Source organism: Lacerta agilis, chromosome 6 (assembly GCF_009819535.1).
Source record: "Lacerta agilis isolate rLacAgi1 chromosome 6, rLacAgi1.pri, whole genome shotgun sequence".
Lineage (NCBI taxonomy): Eukaryota > Metazoa > Chordata > Lepidosauria > Squamata > Lacertidae > Lacerta > Lacerta agilis.
The window spans coordinates 43654438-43662869 of record NC_046317.1 but is presented as its reverse complement, the minus strand read 5'-3'; positions in this window follow the sequence as shown (position 1 = coordinate 43662869).

Here is an 8432-nt window from a genome sequence, read left to right as displayed (position 1 = left end):
CACTGCCTCCCGCAGTTTGGCCAAACTCATGCCAGTCGCTTCGAGAACACTGTCCAACCATCTCATCCTCTGTCGTCCCCTTCTCCTTGTGCCCTCCATCTTTCCCAGCATCAGGGTCTTTTCTAGGGATTCTTCTCTTCTCATGAGGTGGCCAAAGTACTGGAGCCTCAACTTCAGGATCTGTCCTTCTAGTGAGCACTCAGGGCTGATTTCTTTGAGAATGGATAGGTTTGATCTTCTTGCAGTCCATGGGACTCTCAAGAGTCTCCTCCAGCACCATAATTCAAAAGCATCAATTCTTCGGCGATCAGCCTTCTTGATGGTCCAGCTCTCACTTCCGTACATTACTACTGGGAAAACCATAGCTTTAACTATACGGACCTTTGTCGGCAAGGTGATGTCTTTGCTTTTTAAGATGCTGTCTAGGTTTGTCATTGCTTTTCTCCCAAGAAGCAGGCGTCTTCTAATTTCGTGACTGCTGTCACCATCTGCAGTGATCATGGAACCCAAGAAAGTGAAATCTCTCACTGCCTCCATTTCTTCCCCTTCTATTTGCCAGGAGGTGATGGGACCAGTGGCCATGATCTTAGTTTTTTTGATGTTGAGCTTCAGACCATATTTTGCGCTCTCCTCTTTCACCCTCATTAAAAGGTTCTTTAATTCCTCCTCACTTTCTGCCATCAAGGTAGTATCATCAGCGTATCTGAGGTTGTTGATATTTTTTCCGGCAATCTTAATTCCTGTTTGGGATTCATCCAGTCCAGCCTTTCGCATGATGAATTCTGCATATAAGTTAAATAAGCAGGGAGACAATATACAGCCTTGTCGTACTCCTTTCCCAATTTTGAACCAATCAGTTGTTCCATATCCAGTTCTAACTGTAGCTTCTTGTCCCACATAGAGATTTCTCAGGAGACAAATGAGGTGATCCGGCACTCCCATTTCTTGAAGAACTTGCCATAGTTTGCTGTGGTCGACACAGTCAAATGCTTTGGCATAGTCAATGAAGCAGAAGTAGATGTTTTTCTGGAACTCTCTAGCTTTCTCCATAATCCAGCGCATGTTTGCAATTTGGTCTCTGGTTCCTCTGCCCCTTCGAAATCCAGCTTGCACTTCTGGGAGTTCTCGGTCCACATACTGCTTAAGCCTGCCTTGTAGAATTTTAAGCATAACCTTGCTAGCGTGTGAAATGAGTGCAATTGTGCGGTAGTTGGAGCATTCTTTGGCACTGCCCTTCTTTGGGATTGGGATGTAGACTGATCTTCTCCAATCCTCTGGCCATTGCTGAGTTTTCCAAACTTGCTGGCATATTGAGTGTAGCACCTTAACAGCATCATCTTTTAAAATTTTAAATAGTTCAGCTGGAATATCATCACTTCCACTGGCCTTGTTGTTAGCAAGGCTTTCTAAGGCCCATTTGACTTCACTCTCCAGGATGTCTGGCTCAAGGTCAGCAACCACATTACCTGGGATGTATGAGACCTCCATATCTTTCTGGTATAATTCCTCTGTGTATTCTTGCCACCTCTTCTTGATGTCTTCTGCTTCTGTTAGGTCCTTTCCACTTTTGTCCTTAATTGTGGTAATCTTTGTACGAAATGTTCCTTTCATATCTCCAATTTTCTTGAACAAATCTCTGGTTTTTCCCATTCTGTTATTTTCCTCTATTTCTTTGCATTGCTCGTTTAGAAAGGCCCTCTTGTCTCTCCTTGCTATTCTTTGGAAATCTGCATTCAATTTCCTGTATCTTTCACGATCTCCCTCACATTTTGCTTGCCTTCTCTCCCCCGCTATTTGTAAGGCCTCATTGGACAGCCACTTTGCTTTCTTGCATTTCTTTTTCATTGGGATGGTTTTTGTTGCTGTCTCCTGTATAATGTTACGAGCCTCCATCCACAGTTCTTCAGGCACTCTATCCACCAAATCTAAATCCTTAAACCTGTTCTTCACTTCAACTGTGTATTCATAAGGAATTTGATTTAGATTGTATCTTACTGGCCCAGTGGTTTTTCCTACTTTCTTCAGTTTAAGCTGGAATTTTCCTATAAGAAGCTGATGATCTGAGCCACAGTCAGCTCCAGGTCTTGTTTTTACTGAGTGTATAGAGCTTCTCCATCTTTGGCTGCAGAGAATATAATCAATCTGATTTCGATGTTGCCCATCTGGTGATGTCCACGTGTAGAGTCGTCTCTTGTGTTGTTGGAAAAGAGTGTTTGTGATGACCAGCTTGTTCTCTTGACAGAACTCTATTAGCCTTTGCCCTGCTTCATTTTGAACTCCAAGGCCAAACTTGCCAGTTGTTCCTTTTATCTCTCGACTCCCTACTTTAGCATTCCAATCCCCTATAATGAGAAGAACATCTTTCTTTGGTGTCATTTCTATAAGGTGTTGTAAGTCTTCATAGAATTGATCAATTTCAGTTTCTTCAGCACTGGTAGTTGGCGCATAAACTTGGATTACTGTGATGTTAAAAGGTCTGCCTTGGATTCGTATCGAGATCATTCTATCATTTTTGAAATTGCATCCCAGTACAGCTTTCGCCACTCTTTTGTTGACTATGAGGGCCACTCCATTTCTTTTACGGGATTCCTGCCCACAGTAGTAGATATGATAGTCATCCGAACTGAATTCGCCCATTCCTGTCCATTTTAGTTCACTGATGCCTAGGATGTCAATGTTTATTCTTGCCATCTCATTTTTTACCACATCCAGCTTTCCGAGGTTCATGGTTCTTACATTCCAGGTTCCTATGCAATACTTTTCTTTACAGCATTGGACTTTCCTTTCGCTTCCAGGCATATCAGCAACTGAACGTCCTTTCGGCTTTGGCCCAACCGCTTCATCAGCTCTGGATCTACTTGTACTTGTCCTCCGCTCTTCCCCAGTAGCATGTTGGACGCCTTCCGACCTGAGGGGCTCATCTTCCAGCGTCATATCTTTTATATGCCTGTTGTCTTTGTCCATGGAGTTTTCTTGGCAGGGATACTGGAGTGGCTTGCCAGTTCCTGCTCCAGGTGGATCACGTTTGGTCCAAACTCTCCACTATGACCTGTCCATCTTGACCTGTCCATAGTTTCCCTGAGTAATTCAAGCCCCTTCGCCACGACAAGGCAGTGATCCATGAAGGGGGTCCAGCGCTTTACGGATGCCCTATTCCAAGAGCTCAAAGAGAGGAATAAGGTTTGAGAGGGATTAAGAGTATGAGTGCCCTTGCCTCAAGGGTGGAACTTTTAAAATGACATTAGCAAAGGAGATGCAAAGTAGAAAATGTTGTGTGTGTGTTTTTTTAAATCCTACTCAATTTCCTCTCTCACACAGTGCCCCTCCTATTTCTTTTTTTTTTTTCACCTAGGCAACACAAAAGTCCCACCCAACTTAATCCAGGGATGTGGAACCTGTGGTCCTCTAAATGTTGTTAGACTTCACCAGCCCCAGCCAGCATGGCCAATAGGCAGGGATAATGGGTTTTTAGTCTAGCAATATTTGGAGCACCACAGGCTCCCTAGCCTTGCTCCATCGAGGAGCGGAGATGGTTTAAACTTCTGCTCATTGAAAAATAAAATAAAATAAAATAAACTTCTGCTCATTGGAGCCCTTTTCAGCTACAGGTAGTTCTTAGCACAGTCCTACATGTGTCTGCTGAGAAGCAAGCCCCATTGATGCTTACTTCTGGGGAAATGCAATATATAATTTCAGCTTTTAGAATTTCCTAAAATAAAATATTGAACTCAATAGACATTAATTAAGTCATTATCTTTGAAAGAAAAATGCTGACCCTGAGAATGTGATAGTCGTATTGACATTTTTAGAGTGAAACAAATAACAGAAGAATTCCCATGTTGGAGCAGACAAAATACCACTACAGTGGTACCTCGGGTTAAGTACTTAATTCGTTCCAGAGGTCCGTTCTTAACCTGAAACTGTTCTTAACCTGAAGCACCACTTTAGCTAATGGGGCCTCCCGCTGCTGCTGCGCTGCCAGAGCACAATTTCTGTTCTTATCCTGAAGCAAAGTTATTAACCTGAAGCGTTGTTTCTGGGTTAGCGGAGTATGTAACCTGAAGCGTATGTAACCTGAAGCGTATGTAACCTGAGGTACCACTGTACTGTCCAATCCTATGCAAGTTTACTTAGAGAAGTCCCATTAAGCAGGAGCTCCCATGCTGGGCTTTCCTTGCAGCCAACTGTGCACACCTAGTTGTTGGAGAAGGAAGACCCAGCATTGGAAGTAGGTTGAAAGCGCAGCCCTGCTTCATTCACTGTGCAAATATACTCTGCACATAATGGCTCTGTGCACCCAGGGCTACAGCAACTGGTGGAGGTGGTAGGGATTGCTTTCACATGTTGAGCCTATATGGATTCAGTCCTAATTTCAATTAGGGGGAGAGTGCATCATTACACCACTGGGTGGCAGCATAATAACATGGACAGAAGCAAAGCAGCCTAGTTTCTTCAAGGGAAAAAAATCTTCAAAGGTAAAGTTAAATAGTTTCATTAGTTTTTGTTTAGGTGTTTTACAGCTTATTTTCAGGTGTATGGAAATCATTTCCCCCTGTTAGGTTTGAGTATCTCTGCTTCATCCAAGATACTAGAGGGGGGAAAACAGTTTAATTGGCTTCTGACCAGCCAGCCAGAGAGAACTTCTGCTTGTTTTTATATTTTAAAATTGTGAATCACTTTTTGGTGCCATAGTAGAAAGGTGATACTGTATATGAATGAAGCACAATGACTCTGTGTTGAATTACCCTCTGTAGTGCTTATCAAGACATGAAAATGAATTTGATCTTAGGTATACAGTAGTTTATATGTATGGCTAAACATTCAATCTGACATTTACATTCATTCACAGAGAAGCTGCTTCATTATTTAGCTGTCTGTAACTAGAATGCTGCCCATGTACGAGAGTCTCTCTTACAGAGTGTGGGGTCAGAATACTTCATTCTGTTTCCAAGCAGTGTCAGAGGACAGGTAGGGTGGCCAGCTGCTCCTGAGCCCTTGAGAAGAGGGAAACAGTTAATACAAGGGTGGAGAAATTAAAAGTAGAGGCACCTTACCATCCTTTGCATCTGGCCGGCCTTGGCACAGAGTCATAGCTGCATTCTTTTCCAGGGTGAGCTCTAATACATAATATATAACAATGTGGCTCTAATATATAATATATAATAATATATAATAATGGGGCTCTAATATATGATAATAATAATAATAATAATATTTATACCCTGCCCATTTGGGGTAGGAGGTGGAATTTTGGCTGGTGCAGCTGCTCCTGCTGAAATTGCTGCCTCTGCACAACTTCTAAATGCAGGAGATCCTTTGCCTCCTTTGCACCTTATCACCTTCCTCTGTCCTTTCTGACCCCCTTCCTCTGTGCATGGGTGGGCTGGAGTCTGCTAGGCCCCCTGAAGCAGATTAACAATTTAATGGTTGGCTGGCTCCTCCAGGCATTGCCCTGTAGTGTCTGGCTGTATTAAGCAGGGTGATTTCCCAGAAGGGAAGCCAGATCGCTCTGCTAATTACTAGCCATTCAGACTGGTGTAATTGACACATAGAAACTGGAGGACAAAGAAGAGGCCACGCTGTCAAAAAGTATGAACAGATTCACCAGGTCAAGCACGTCCTCCCATCCAACTCAGTATCCCATCTTGGTAGTAGGTGCCTAGACACTTCTTGGGATTAGTAACCACCCATTCCTCTGGGAAAGAAATTGCGTGCTTGATGCTTCTACAGCAATATATGATGGAAAAGGAGTAGGATGCAATGTGGTTGAGGGTCCCCCCAGACTGGTGAGGGCTGCATTTCTTTGTTTGCTTTTTGTATATTCTGCAACATGTCATTGATACAAGAATAGTGCATTGGTGGTAGATGTATAGTGGACTGTTCACACATCATGCTGCTTTATTAGCTGCTTCTCTATTGTTATCACAGCATTGCAACAAAAGTGGGACACCTTGCAACATTTGTGCTATAAAATGTTAAGGATTTCAGCAGGATGTTACGGGACACGCACTGGTTGGAAAAGAAGCAGTACGTCTGCCCCAGAACTCTGGCAAGCACAAACAGAATTGAAAGCAAGACAGTGTATAGCTGCTGCCTCAATACAAGTCATCATGAGTGCACAGTACAAAGGATGTCTGAAGGGGTCCTAAGTAGGTGCTCATGTGATTCCAGTGCCATACCTCTCCTTTATTGGAACAGTTATGTTGAAGAATGAAGGGTCTCCATTTAGTGAACACCCACTTTCTCCAGTGCATGCAGGCTCTTTTGCTGTGCCTGGAATGAGACCAGCCCAGGCTTTGAAGTCTGCATTACACAAGCTGCCCTGAAATAACACATATCATGGCACCAGCATTGTGAAAGTGCCCACCATACTGTACAAACAAACAAGTGAGAATGTCAAGATTTTGAATGCCCTTAGAGGCATTCTGACAGAATATTAGGAGGTGACTTGGGCACAACAGTCTGCCCATCTGTGATTCTCAGCAATGGCATTCAGAGGAAAATTGCTATGCTTTCTTCCAAAGAGAGAAACAACAAACTTAAAGTGCAATCTATCTATCTATCTATCTATCTATCTATCTATCTATCTATCTATCTACATGATACTACCCTTCACCAAAAGATCTCAGGGCGGTTCAGAATTTTACACACACACACACACACTGCTGTTTTTCCAGAAAATGGTGCCGGATACAGTTGGAGCCTTAAAATGTGCTGGGATGTTTGCATGATAGAAGGCGATCCATGGCTGCTTAGATGTCTTCCCACGGAAATTGCATCAATGAGATATTGCAACCATGTGCTAGCGCTGCAGTGCCTTGCCATGTGCCAGCTGGTTTCATCAGAGCATGAAGCCACAGAGTGCAGCAAGCAGAAAGCGATCCATTATGGGAAAGCTGCCAATTTAATGCTTTATATTCTTCCTGTGTTGGGAGGCACAGAATTATGCAGAAGTAAGAACGCCTCCTTCGCCTACCCTCCACTTGATGGCTCAATCTTGTTATTTAACTTGTCAAGGGAGTTGGCTTAGGGGTGATGAAAGGGGATAGCTGATTTGGTTCATTGATCTGAAATCCCCTGCTGGTCTAGATTCTAAACTAAATCAATTCCCCTGCAAGGGCAACGTTGATCATTCCCCAAAGGGCCCCCCAGTGTTGGAGGGTCATATCACTAGAACCATCGCAAAGAATCCAAAATGATGCAAAACAATGCTTATTGGAAAATATTCCAACAAGTTTCAAAGAAACCTCTTATGGTCCAAATAACCACCTTTATTCTATGTATGTACAAGGGGCAAATGTACGCCAGTGACTTTAAACACTATGCTTCCCTAATTATGAATAAAGCAGGGGTGAAATGCAATTTAATGCTCAAAAAGAAGATGTGAGTCAGGGGAGTGTAACACTTCCCCAGCCACTGTTCCCCCTGCCAGTCACTTTTCTCCTATTTAGGTTCACTTCTAGTATTCAAGTACAGGTGGAATAAAACTTACTTTGGGGCACAGACTGCAGGGGCAGAGCAGGGTGGGGCAGGGAGAGGAAAGCAGTGGAGATGTCAGCCACCTTCACCTCCGTCTTCTTTACAGCACACCTGACTGGGACAGATCAAGCCACCTTGCATCCAACCTCTGGAAGAAAGTCGGGATATCAATGTAATAATAAAGGAAAGAAAGACCAGAGCGGAGGGAGAGCGCGCAGCGGAGAAGCGCGGAAAAGCGAGGACTGGAGGCTAAACGGGATGTTCAGCTTTCAAACCATTCTGCCTACCAGTGTGATTTATTAGTATGGCTCCCCACGCGGGGAAATAAGGCAGCAGCGTCATGATGCGCTTATCCGAGGTGCATTACGGTAGCCGGGCTTGTAGCAGTTTGTTTCTCTGCATTGTGCTTTCCTATCCCTGCTCAGGCAGGTGGGAGAGGCTGGAGCAGCAGCAGGAGCAGCAGCAGCAGCCGCGTGGGACGTCACTGGGTGACCTGCCTTTGCCGGACGGCCCCGCGCGGGAGGAGACTCTAAAGGGACGAGGGATCTCTTTTGTCCCTCGGGGCTGCCTGGGGAAAATACAGCTTCGCAGCTCCGGCAGCAGCCCTTTCCCCGCTCTCCCGCTGCTGTTGCGTGGGGCGGCAACTTTTGCAGGGAGCCCCCTGTCAACTCATGCCAGGAGTGGGTGTCCGCCTCTCCAGAACGTCCTGGAAGGAGAAAGCAAGGGCGGCCGCTGCCCTCCGCCTCTCCTAGAGAAGGCGGGAGCGAAGCAAAGGGGGTTTCATAACTGGCCAAATCCCAGATGGGGAGTAGTGATAAAAGAGAGATCGGAAAGTGGGGAGAGTTGGGAGCCGAGAGGTTTGCAGAGTGAGGCCCACCCCGGATCCTTGGGGCGGAAGGCTTTGCTGCCTGCTGAACCACCCCAGCCCCGCCCCAGATCTTTGGGGTGCGCTA